Source organism: Bufo bufo, chromosome 4 (assembly GCF_905171765.1).
Source record: "Bufo bufo chromosome 4, aBufBuf1.1, whole genome shotgun sequence".
Classification (NCBI taxonomy): Eukaryota; Metazoa; Chordata; class Amphibia; order Anura; family Bufonidae; genus Bufo; species Bufo bufo.
In genome coordinates, this window is record NC_053392.1 from 441,553,837 (window position 1) to 441,567,947 (window position 14,111).

Sequence of the window (14,111 nt, forward strand, 5' to 3'; positions counted from 1 at the left end):
TAGATGTGCCTCAAGCATCTATAAACATATATGGCCGTAATCCCGCTCAAAAGACGCCTGCTGGGGGGGTGGAGGAGACCGACAGTTGGACAATTATGTCCAACGTCAGCCTCTACAAAGGACAGAGGATCAATAAGATCCTCTGCCTTTTGTCACCATCTCCGGCCGCGCCGGAGATGGTGCGCCTAACAGAGACATGGGAACAAAGAGTTCCCATGCCCCTGTGGGTGGCTGACCCCCGGCGCTGTAATTACAGCGCCGGAGATAGGCGTCCGCTCCACCGGCGGGAGGATCAAAGGATCCCCCCCGCCTGGAAGCGCGCTCCGAGATCCTCGGGCCGGCGTGGTGACGTATTGAGGCCAGCGGTGCGCATGGCGGCAATAGGAGGACTGCGAGCGGGTGCCGCCAAGTTTAAATAGACCGGCGGCGCTCCGCTCAGGAGTCAGGTAAGTCCACCCAGCAAGAAGAGGCATCCCCTGGACAAACGAGCCCCCCTGGACAACGAGCATTAAGTATCATTAACCCTTATCCCCCTACCCTATACCACCAACGATATATCCCCCTGCCCTATATATCCCTGATTCCCCTGCATATCCCACCAACGATCCCCTGCTCCTTGATTTACCCTTACACCACCAACCCCTGTGTGCCCTTGGTTTCCCCCTATAACCCTTGGTTACCTTCCTCTGCCCTGAACCTAATCCCCCTGTGTACCCCCAGGATCCCTCATGTACCCCGCTACCCTGGTAGAACCCCTGATATGACACATTAACCCCTGCTGAGACCCTGGCAGACCTCCAGCAGTAACCCCTACACTGCCTGTCCCATGTTGCCCAGCAGACACCCTGTGTACCCTGTAACCCCAGCAGCATGGTTGCTGCCCTTATCCCCTACCCTGCTGCCCCAGTCTAAAGAGCATTAACCCCTTCAATGCTCTGTACCCCTGCTCTGCAAGTCTGCAGAGCATTAACCTCCCAGAACCCTGTGTCCCTTGGCCTGCAGGTATTAACCCCTGCAGAGACACCAGTGTTTAACCCCTTGTACCCCGTAGGGACAGTGATTAGACAGGCGGGTGGGTTACTGATATTTGTGTGTATGAATGTATTATTGTGATGTATAGATAGTATGAGAGGTGGAATTTGGGATTGTGCTGTGTAGAGTAGTTAGGCTTGTATTGTGTTTATTGTAGTACTGTTTCTATACTGCAATATATATGTATGTATATTCACATCCATTGATCCATGAATATATATATAGATATAGCGTATTGCTAGACTTGTATAATTGTATTGTGTAATAAATATTCCTTATTGTTCATAATACAGTGTATGGTGTTTTTAGTAGTCGCCGCCGTAGTATAGTGATAGTAAGTCGCACGTAGTGTAGTTCAGTGTAATGTATATGCAATCAGAGATAATCAGTAGTGTTTGTTGTTTATGTTTATTTAGGTATAAATAGGCGGAGTCATCACTAGACGACTCACGCCTATTTATGAATATTAATTATTGAGATTTGCATAAATATCAATAATTAATATCCCCTTAAACACCCATGGAGTAACACCCTCGAGAATGCTTAATGCACTACTGCCTGCGAGACCCGGCGGGCCGGAGCAGCACTGGCGATGCCTAGGAAGCACCTGGCAAAAAACTTGGTGAACGTGCACCAGGAAGGTATCTCACAAAGAGTTGACCACTGGTCAGATGTCCCAAACTCCATCGGGCAGAGCCTTGCCCCGGGAGCGGAATGCCTGAGCAGCCGCCAAAGGATCCACCTGGAACACCCCTTGGAGACCATCGAGCCCTTCCAAGGACCTCCAGGAATGACCAGGTAAAGATCCCCACGGCGGAAAGAGCTAGTCATGGACAAGCAAACCTCCGAGCTCGAATACATCCTGATGGAGACCACACTCTCTCGAGTGCGAGGGACAAGGAAAGGAAGGGAAAACAATGTCCTGTCGACATGGAAGGCAGCGACTACAGTCAGCAAAAAAGAAGGTAATGGGCCGAGCACTGCCTCATGCAAGTACCTGACAAGAAAAAAATGTACATACAAAAAAAGGCACTCCCAACTTCCCAAATTCGTTGGATCGAAAAACCTGCCCCTAGGAATGCCACCTTCCCAGAAATAAAAGAGAGGGGAAGAAGATTTACAGAGAGAGGTAATCTTCCTCACTGAAGGCCACCAAACGACCGATCGGTTGCCTGGACGAAACCAGTTAGCTGGCCCTAACTCCAGATGCAGAACCAAAACCCCAGGCCACGGGATACACCCCTGCTAAAGAGAGACGCTCCACAGAAGCGGTCGATTGGCAGACCGCTGTCCCAGAGCCGAAGAGGCCTGCGGGGAGACTGAAAAGTTGGTTGATAACCCACAGAGAAAAAACGTCTGAATCAGACGCGGGCCAAGAAACTGATACATGTGAGATAGGTAGAGTAAATCTGGTGCGAGAACCACCGACGGCGAGGATCTCCGTCAGTGACCATATATTGACAGCGTGGCAACGCCGCTTGACGAATATTTCGACTAGACCAGTGGTGGGCAAACTTTTTTGTCAACTGAGCCAAATATCGCCAAAACCACGTTTGAATTTTTTTTTGAGAGCCACGTTTTTAAAACCTAAAATATATAGGAAGGAAGTGCGTGCAGCCCGCATCATGGACCCATTCACTTCAATGGGGCATATGAGTGCTACAGAGTGCTTCCGTGGTGCTTCTGGCTATGCCTCCGCACCTCAAAAAAGTAGTGCATGCGCTGCAATTGTAATAGACATGTCTGATTTACCTCTACATATCCACAAGTATTTTAGCCTCTTTACCTTTCATACTGCAGCCATGGACGCAGTCATACACGCACTCTCCACATACATGGACAGAGTCATACACGCACTCTCAAAATACATGGACGCAGTCATACACGCAGTCTCCACATACATGGACGCAGTCATACACGCACTCTCCACATACATGGACGCAGTCATACACGCACTCTCCACATACATGGACGCAGTCATACACGCACTCTCCACATACATGGATGCAGTTATACACGCAGTCTCCACATACATGGACGTAGTCATACACGCAGTCTCCACATACATGGACGCAGTCATACACGCAGTCTCCACATACATGGACGCAGTCATACACGCAGTCTCCACATACATGGACGCAGTGATAGATACACTCTCCACATACATGGACGCAGTCTCCACATACATGGACGCAGTCATACACGCATTCTCCACATATATGGACGCACTCTCCACATACATAGATGCACTCATACACACACTCAACATATACATAGATGCATTCATACACACACTCTCCATATACATGGACACACTCATACACGCACTCAACATATACATAGATGCATTCATACATGTGCTCACCATATACATAGATGCACTCATACACACACTCAACATATACATAGATGCATTCATACACACACTCTCCACATACATGGACACACTCATACACGCACTCAACATATACATAGATGCATTCATACATGTGCTCACCATATACATAGATGCACTCATACACGCACTCTCCACATACATGGACGCACTCATACATGCGCTCACCATATACATAGATGCATTCATACACACACTCTCCACACATACATGGACGCACTCATACACACACTCTCCACATACATGGACGCACTCATACACATATACACATACTCTTTACATACAGGGGCGCACTCATACACACAGTCACCACATACATGGATGCACTCATACACACACTCTCCACATACATGGACGCACTCATACACATATACACATACTCTTTACATACAGGGGCGCACTCATACACACAGTCACCACATACATGGATGCACATATATACAATACACATATATAGACACCCAGCTTTCCTGCTGTGCCTCTCCCCCATACTCTAATGCCTCTGCACTTGTGCCATGCAGGATAGCAGGGAAGCTGGATGACATTTCATGATATAATTCACCCAGCTTTCCTACTGTACTGCATGTCACATGTGCACAGTCTGGGAAAGCTGAATATAACCGCAGTAGTTCCCCTGCTACTCACATCACTGGTGCAGTTGTGGCAATCCAACTGATGTTCAGCTTGCTGGGCATGGAAGGTTCAGGCTGCAGGAATCGCGGATAGAAAAGGGGGCGGGGCTATTATATATCCGCCCACATCCGACCAAGATAAGAGAAATACCCCTGCTGGATAGAGTGCGATGACGACGTCCAACGCCCCACCCGTACCAGGGAACACTGGTCCGATAGGAAAAAAATGATGAAGGGAGTCCAGAGCAGCGCCACGCATGGCTACTGGTCAGGGAGATAAAGGGGAGAGACAAGCAACCAGCGGTTCGAGGAGAAAGAAGAAATAGAAGGCTCCCAGAACAAAAAGTCCATCAGCGGTGGTAACGCATAACAGGAGCCCCTGCTCCGCCTGGCGTGGTGAGTCTCATAGTCTACCCACGGAATGGGCAGAAAAAAGGTATGATCACCATCGGACTGATCTGACAGACATTACTCATGTCGTAAAAGAGATAATTGTAGATACAGGTAGCACACCCAGGATCAATAGGAAGAATTCACCTGTAGAAGGAGGATGTGAAGGCGTCACAGTCCACCAGCCGGGACCGGAAACAATACCCCATGCAAATGCAGATGATGGAAAAGTAGGGACGTAGGAGCCACCAAGGCTTGCAGGGTGGCCGTGAACCCGGAGCCAGAGAAGGAAAAAGATGGAAGGAGAGAAGCTAATTCCCCATCTGGGACTGGCACTATACAGAAGAAGCCACGGGATGATAGTGGCGGTGCCATACTCCGCCTAAGAAGGAACCCATACAAGGGGAACCGCAAGACTATGGCTAGCATCATATTCCAGCTGAGAAGGGGGCCACACAGCAGAGGCCACCGAATGCGGTGCTAGAAAAAAACGCCACCAAATGAAGGAGCTGTGGAGGAAGAACCCTAGTATGTCGAGACAACGCAAAGACCCCCTTGTATCATTGTAGTCACGGTATATTCTGACAATGCTGAGGGGAAGGACTGAGGACTTGCAGTATAAGTCATGGAACCCTACTGCCCAAGGTAAGTAGAGCTAGCCTAAAGCACCCCACCAGACAAGGGCGCCGAACAGGAGCAATTGCCAAGCTAGCATCAGGGAAGAACCCCTACCTGAGGGGGAACGCCCACTGCAACGGCTACGACCCTTAGCACCAGCGTAAAAGGTGCACATGCGGAGGAGAACACTTTAAAACTTAAACCAGAGTGTCAGCATAACCACTTTCCTCGATAAGGAGGAGTGGGGCTAGAAAATACAGAGTCAGTACGACCCTCGACTCGTCAGAGCGCTTTACATTGTAGAGGACAAATACCCTGACCAAATGAGATGTGGTCTCTAGGATACTGACGTGTTGCCAGGGTAACACCCTGAGAGGACAGAGGGTGATATATTCAAGCCCAAACCAGTATCGGCAAGAAAAAATGCCACAACGGGAAAATAGCCACGGTATCCACTGTAGGTATCCGTAGTTACCAGATGAAGAGTCCAGGGCACCAAAAGAAGCTAGAGCATCTAGAGCCCTGGCGCAGTGGAGGTGCAGCATCTCAAGATGCTTAGTCATCCACCCGTTAGCGATCACTAACGAAAGGGTAAAATAACAGTAAGCATGTAGATGTCAATGTGACCAAAGAAATAACCTCCAGTGGAAGTGGGTAGCGCAACCGTCAGAACCGTGTCCAACGGTACTGGAAGTACCCCATCAATGGAGTTTGACAATGCCTACGTCGAGCACTGCCTAAGTGGTAGTGCAACAATTCCGCCCAAAATGAGGAACAACGCATACTGCAAGAACTGTATCTCGAGGAAGTGTAAGCACCCCTAAGGAAAGGGGTGATGCATACTGCAGGAACTAAATCCAGTGGCAGAGAGATTATGCCACTTAAGGAAAAGGGTATGCATATCGCGAGTCTAGTACCCGGAGAGAGTGCAATTACTCCACCTAGAGAGGGGTAATGCAAATGGGAACACTGTGCTCTAACGCCACCTATGGAAGAGGCTAATGCATACGGTAAGTATGGTACCCGTGGAACTGCAATTCCGCCGCCTACAGAAGGGGGAAGACCTACCGCCGGCGCTAAAGTCAGTGCTAGTGCCGTTAGTCCACCTATGGAAGGAGGTAACGTCTAAGGCAAGTACCGTATCCAGAAATAGTGCAAATACTCTGCCTAAGGAAGGGAGTAATGCATATGAAAAATACTGCTGCCTACGGTGAACGCAAACTGGGAAGATTGCGCTGGGTAATGACAGAGTCCGAATCAGTGATCCCCCACCCCCTCGGACAGAACCTTCCCAGGGAGGAAGGGTGTGTCTGAGCGTGACCCTGGGGAAGAAGGTTGGGGGTGAGGGAGAGACCGAGGAGGAATACATCCTGCTCTGGTCCGCTTGTGTGCAATCTTGACTCTCAAGAGTCTTGTCCATGGCAGCCGCAGACTGTCCTGGTGGAATTTATCGACCAAACTACCCGGGGGTGGCATGGGAACTTCCAAAGGATCACTTACCGGACTGCGTAGGCGGTGTCTTATCAACCAAACGACCCCGGAGGGTGGATTGGGAAGGTATGTAGATCCTCCATTGGACTGAGCAGGCGGTGCTTTATCAACCAAACGACCCCGGAGGGTGAGTGGGAAGGTCCGGAAATGCTCCACTGGAGTGCGCAGGCAGTGCTTATCAACCAAGCAACCCCGGAGGGTGATTGGGAAGGTTCAGTGGTCCTCCATCGGATTGTGCAGGCAGTGCTTATCAACCAAGCGACCCCGGAGGGTGATTGGGAAGGTGCGGAGGTCCTCTATTGGATTGCGCAGGCAGTGCTTATCAACCAAGCGACCCCGGAGGGTGATTGGGAAGGTCCGGAGGTCCTCTATTGGATTGTGCAGGCAGAGCTATCAACCAAGTGACCCCGGAGGGTGATTGGGAAGGTCTGGGGGTCCACCATTGGATTGCGCAGGCAGAGCTATCAACCAAGCGACCCAGGAGGATGATTGGGAATGACCGGATATGCTCCACTGGAGTGCGCAGACGGAGGGTATCAACCACACAACCTCGGAGGGAGAGTGGGAAGGTCCTGCGCAGTCGTTGCTCATCAATCAAACAACTCATGATGGTGGATTGGGAAAACACAGGAGGTCCTCCTCTATCCGGGAAGCACTTTAGTTTTCATTATATTAATTTATTCATTTTAAAATGGATGCCCAGCCTCAAGTGGTCAAGAGGCAGGGAGGGGTTAAATTGGCCAGTAATAAAATCCCTTGCACTGCAGGTAGTATAATCATGTGCCAGCCTCAATGCAGTGGCTGGTCATGAAGGGTTAACCTCCTGGAGGACCGAGGGCGGGGCTCAGTGAGGTACTGGGGAAGGGGAGGCAGGCGGGAAGGATTCGCGCCAGACCGCCCCCCCTCCCTCCCTCCCTCCCTCCCCCATAACCATACGAGGGCTGCGGCCTAATAGGCTGTGAAGCTGGGGGCTAAAGTTGTAGTGCACGGCCGACCGGGATGCCACGGCCGGAGTTTAGAGCGATTCGGAGCCGCTGGGACCGGAAACAGAAGGGAGGTAGGGCAAAGTGAAGGCAGGGACCGGTCGTCCTGTGCGTGCTTTAACCCTTCCGGAGCAGTGCATGCGGCGCCTGCTGCCTAGAGGGGTGGATACTAGTGCTGGGGAGCCTCCTCCGCTCCCCTCCCTGCATAACGGGACGGCCGCCCGCCTGCTGTGACCGGCAGTTTGGGACGTAGCCATTAACCCCCTATGCACCGTGAGGGGTAGTGGAGGGATGCCATCAGACATCCTGGGCACGAAAATTGGAGCACGGCGTCTGCCAAAGAAAAAGTGGGAGTGGGGTAAAGAGAGAGAGAAGAGGGAGCCCGGTACTTGCCCAAAGAGGGAGGGAGGCAGGGAGAGGGTTAACCTACTTACCTAGTCCCGTGTACTCACCACATCTTCCTCCTCTTCTCTTCACCCTCCCTAGTGGACCGGCAAGGTCACCTTTTCCAGCAGGGTCACGTCCTCAGCTGCTGGCACCGGAGTGGCAGGAGTCTGGCATGGCGGGAGGGTCTTCTTCTTTGGTGGACCTAGGTGACCCCTTGGCTGGCGAAAAGCAGGGGAGCGAGGCTGCCCTGGTCCTCCTTTTTCTTCTATGGGAGGCAAGCAGTGGATTTTCTCACCGGTCTTGCTCCCTGGGATAACGGAGAGGCAAAGCAACCTAAAAGGAAAAATATAAAATAAAAAAAAGAATCAAATAAGAAAGCCGCCCTGCATAAAGCAGGGAGGTCTGCCTCCTACGACACTAAGCTAAAAACTGACATGCTCTCTCCAGGCTGGAGGGGGTATAACCTGCAGGGGAGGAGCTAAGTCTTTTTTCAGCCTAGTGTCGCCTCCTAGTGGCAGCAGCAAGCTATACCCACGGTCCTGTGTCCCCCAATGATACCAGCGAGAAAAATCTGTGGTCAGACTTAAAGATTGCTGTTCACAAGCGCAAACCATCCAACTTGAAGGAGCTGGAGCAGTTTTGCAAGTAAGAATGGGCAAAAATCCCAGTGGTAAGATGTGGCAAGCTCATAGAGACTTGGAGCTGTGATTGCCGCAAAAGGTGGCTCTACAAAGTATTGACTTTAGGGGGGTGAATAGTTATGCACATTGACTTTTTCTGGTATTTTGTTGTTTGCTTCATAATAAAAAAACATCTTCAAAGTTGTGGGCATGTTCTGTAAATTAAATGATGCAAATCCTCAAACAATTCATGTTAATTCCTTTTGCAAGGCACTGTATATATCAGTGACTGACCTAATTTGCATTACTTGCAATATCAAATTCCAGATCAGAATTTTCTCGTCTGGGAAAATGCAGGGATCAGAATGATCATTTAAAGATTATTTAAAGGATAACCTTTGGACCCTAATTTCAATTTTCATATATGTAGTTACTATTACCCTGATATTCCAGAATCACTAACTATTAGACTTTCTTACGCCATATTTCTTAAGATCCAGCCCTTAGCAACCAGTCTGCACAAAACTGCAATTTCCTTATTCAGTTAAGATGGCCCCACTCATCCTGAAGCTAATCCAGCCTGCTCTCACTACCCACAATGCATTGAGCTCCTCGTGCACTAGCTTCTGCACCTCAACCAATAGGTGCTCTCCACACTTAAACCCGCCCCCCTTATGCTATCACATACACTTTAGGAACATCCCCCTCCCCTAAACAGTGCCATCCACAGATCCCCCCCCTAAACAGTGCCATCCACAGATCCCCCCCTAAAAAGTGCCATCCACAGATCCCCCTCTAAACAGTGCCATCCACAGATCCCCCCTTAAAAAGTGCCATCCACAGATCCTCCTCCCCGACGCTCACAGGAGTACATTTATTAACTGTAATCTGTAACTTTAATCATCGCTCATCTCTTTACTTTGATACCTTACTCTCAGCTCCTCCCACTAGGATGCGCAGGCGCGTGATGTTAGTGAGTGAGCGCCGCCTGCTGTTACCGGAGCTGAGAGTAAGGCATCAAAGTAAAGAGATGAGCGATGATTAAAGTTAAAGTTACAGACTCAGCTCACCAGCTGTCACAGCTGGTTTGGCAGCGGCGGCGAATGGGAGAAAGACGGTGTGAGATCGGACAGGGCAAGGCCGAGGGGGGCAATCATGGTGGGCTTTGGAGCCCCGCGGCGTGCAGGCCGGCTGCCCCCCTTTGTGTTGGTGGCGTTGTTAGTGGTGATCGCCCTCCTGGCTTTTAACTACTTAAGTGTGTCTGCCAGCCAGGCCGCCGTGGAGGGGGATCTGGCGGCTCTGCAGGAACAGGTTCAGTGCACGGAAGTAGCCCAGAGACGGCTGGAGAAGCGTCATTCTGAGCTGATCGTGCAGTCGGAGGGCAACCGGCGGCAGCTGGAGCAGCGGCTGGGCGAATTTCAGAACATAGGGGATTGACTGCAGGCCCGGGTCCTGGAGGCCCAGCGCTGCGAAGCGGACAGGGAGAAGCTGCTGGCCAACGTGTCACGCCAGATGGTAGACATCACTCAACTGCATGAACTTCATCAAGAATTTTTGTGACAGGAGAATCAGCTACTTGAGTACATAAAAAATAATACCCTGCTGCAGAAGGCACTGAAGGAAGAGAGTATACAATGCCCAGTATATTCTAACCCCCGGCGTTCCCATGGTGACGGGGACGCTTGCTTGGGGATTAGAATATACCATCGGATCTGAGTTTTCACGATCTCACTGAGATCTTGAAAACTCAGATCCGATGGTATATTCTAACCCCCAGGCAAGCGTCCCCATCACCATGGAAACGCCTGGGGGTTAGAATATCATGAACACGCACACACGTAGCAGGGCAGCCTGCTAGTGCGTCTCCCGTCCTCCAGCAGATAGATAGACCTCTCCTAGCAACGCAGTTTTAGGGTAAGGTGAAAATAGGCGCTACGGGGGACAAATTGAATGATTTTAATGGTTTAGGAAAAATTAATATAAAATTTGAAGATGGCCACTAAGGTAATACTAATCACCTTTATCAAAATATGGAGAGAAAAAAAAAATATGACAGTTATACTTTAAAGAGTTTTATCTCCTCCCTTTTAGGAGCTTATTCCATCAATTCTCACTGTCCCCAAAGGACTTTTATAAATGTTTACAGATTAGGCATGGTGATCGGTCTTGTAACTCTCCAACCTTGCCAACCACGATATGGGAGTTTTTCTTATCCGCTAGATGTTCCTTAAAAGGTATTTCCCTTTTTCTAGAATTTGAACCCAGCTCTACTATTAAGGCTTCTTTCACAATTGAGGCCAGGCAGACTATACCAGGAATCAGCTGACTTTTTCCCCTTACAGGTTACAAGATATGGTCTATATTCTATACAAATATAACACTCCTGCATCTACATAAAAGGGGGCATATGGTCAGTGCTAGGGGTTTCCTATCTCTCCTTGTTCGCTTAAAGGGCTTCTCCCACGAAAAATACATTTTTCAATCCAGCACCTGGATCTGAAAGCTTTTGTAATTGGATGTAATTAAAAATTCAGATTAGCCACTGAGTTATTCACTGAAATCTATCTGTATAGTGCCACCTGCTGTTTTCCCCTTTTTCTAAATTTTCTGTCCAGCTCAGTGAGGTTGACATACATGCTCAGTTCCATCCTTCAACTGTCACCGGCGGCAGCAGAAAGGATATGCCCCCTGAGTTGCCAGTTTCAAATAAATCTAGTAGAGCAACTGGAATAATGAATGAGCAGATCTCTGGATCTGAGACTCTTTCTAAAGAGAGTCACGTATTAACTAATTTTCAAAGTTTATATTCCGCATGGGATAACCCCTTTAAAGAGTTTTTCAGAGACTTTTACACTGATGACCTATTATCTGGATAGTTCATCAGTACCTGATCGGTGGGAGTCCGACACCCGGGACAACCGCCGATCAGCAGTTTGAGAAGGCACTGGCTGCGGCCTTATGTCTGCTTTTCCTAGGCCTGTGCAGCCCCACCTAAGTGAACAGCTGATCGTGGGGATTCCAGGTGTCAGACCCTCAATAATCAGATATTGATGACCTATCCAGAGGACTGAGGTCATCAGCATAAAAAACTCGGAAAACCCTTATAAGTTGTTTTTCCATTGCTATATACTAAAGGGAACCTGAAACCTCATCTCACGTACAGGACTCATCTCCGGTTAATTTGCATATGTATCAAATCGTTTTTTTACACAATAAAAGCACACAGAGCTATGGGGACTGGGTATTGCAGATGTGCTAGCGGCCATCTAGCAACCCATGTCCTCAGCCCTATACCCAAAATCCAGGTGACAGGTTCCCTTTAAGTATAGTATAGACAACTTTGAGCAGATTCCTGCGCGAATATGATTTGCTTTTGTAATGTTATAATTCTTCAATTAAAATCGAAATGAAAGAAAGTAACGGTACACATTTGTTTAATTCTTTATTTTTAGTCACGGGATGCAGTTATTTTCTGGCTTTTTAGCTTTCGAAAGAAGATTCACCAAGCATATTAGCTCTTTAAGGGCTTGTATATTAGTCATTAGGAGAGACTAACAGGGTCTATAGAGGAGATGTACAGTATCAAAACTGGAGGCAAGGCTACCAACTACAGCCAACTATCAGATTGCTGTGTTCTTTCACAATGAGGTTTGGATTCTTAATGGCCGCTTAGATACATTTAGATACATTTCTCCCATGATCTGGATTTGAGTTTTTCTTCCTTACCAACCACTCTGAAAAGTCTCTTGTGATTACCAAAGCAGCAAATTTTGAAGTTTCAACATTGTAAAAAGTGTAAAATTGGCCCATTATAAGAGATCTGTACTTCATGGTTGGTCTGTGAAGGTTCTCAATACCATAAATTAAAGCAACAAATAGCCAATCAGTCTTTCCCTGGTCTGGGTTGAAGGTGCACAGCTGCTGTTTGGCAAAAATAGTTTTTCAAGTTTTGTCAATAATTGTGTCAGGCAACAAACATCAAAAATCTAACTGGTCCATTTACATTTTTCACCTTCACTGTCTTTGGCTGACCTCTAACATGGTCTAACACCAACTAAAATAAATGGTCGAAATTTGCGCTTAGCTATGAAAATTCAAGATACACCAGTTGTCAGCAATATGTGGCTTGCTAGTTGTTGTGAAGCTAGAATGTCCTGATAACTGTACACTATCTAACTTCTGTGAGAGTTAAAGTCAGCTAACAAGCGGTTATGATGTTGTCCACCAGCCCCACGCTAGCTTCCCTTCCCGGACATTCCACATATTTTATACAGCAGGCGTGCACAGCAGAAAGAAGTCTGTGCCACTGCTTTCTGACTCAAGGTGTGGATGGGATCTAAATAACGAAAAGCTTCTGTTCCCGGTCTTTCAGTTAAGACGTGATGACTGAAATAAAAACGAGACAGAAACTGACAAATAAGAGGTTTCTTTAACTCCAATTCATTTCAGTGGAGAGGCTCTGCATATACACGGCAACTTAAATTGGTATTCCAATTTCATAAAATTGATAATCTATCCTCAGGAGATCAGTTTCAGATCGGTGGGGGTCTAACTCTTGTTAACCTCGCTGATCAGCTGTTTGACGGGGCCGCATCGCTCGTGCAAGCACTATGTCCTCTTAAATATTTACCTGCATGCCATCTATTGTAACGGAGAAGCAGTGTGAATACACCTTCCTCCCCTTATCTTGCACCGCCACTACAATGTAGACCGTGTACAGGTGAATACTGAAGAGGATGCGGTGCTAAGCCCTGTGGCCCATTCAAATGGCTGATGGCAGAGATGTCAAGAGTCAGTCTCCCACCGATCTGGTATTGATGACTTGTTGGGCTCCCTTGATGTCAATATCTAGTTTGACATCAGCTCCCCTTACTTCATGACTAATTGTCACATGACGCTAGGGGAGCTGGTATCCGGCGCAGCCAGTCAAATCAGATGTTGACATTGGGGGAACCCAGCAGAGCATCGCAAGCCTAGAGGAGAAGGGTCAGGAAGCAGGTTAGTAATCCTTACTTTACACATCCGGCCAAAACCTCCCCCAATTTTTGCACAACCTCTTCAAGTCATGAGGATTTAGTATTCCCATGTGCATGTCTTGTATTAGAACTCTTTCTTTATATAGCGCTGACATATTCCACAGTGCTTTACAATTCAATTAATTCAGGAATTCCTAGTTTAAAACAATCACCAAGAAGATCCAACATCACCCTGCCAACCTATCTAAAATAACAAGTAATTATCTGACAAGAAACCCTCATCATAAAGGGAACTCAAATGCTAAAAAGTATATTCTTGTGCTGTAAGGTATAGGAATCATAAAATAATTCTAACAGCTATACTTTACAAAAGGGGTTAAAGCATCGCTAACCTTTCATCAAACTTTGCATTAAATAGTAGTACAGAGTGTAGATGAGAAATAACACTATTTCTGGACAGTGTATGACTTGTAGCTGCCATTTTATAGCAGTTCCCCTGTGCATGCTGAAAGTCTCATTGAAGTTCTCTCAGACATGGTGGCCGGAGACTAGCCCCCATCCACTGCACACAAAGTAGAGGATAATCT

The 14,111-nt window shown here is 48.0% G+C and overlaps 1 protein-coding gene and 1 pseudogene across 2 annotated transcripts in view; one reads left to right on the forward strand and one right to left on the reverse strand.

Moving 5' to 3' along the window:
* The window catches only part of SCAF8 (SR-related CTD associated factor 8), a 238,204-nt gene that overhangs the window by 106,405 nt on the left and 117,688 nt on the right, over nucleotides 1–14,111 (reverse strand). The gene's annotated exons all lie outside the window — the stretch shown is intronic.
* LOC120999255 lies at nucleotides 9,704–10,684 on the forward strand (annotated as a pseudogene).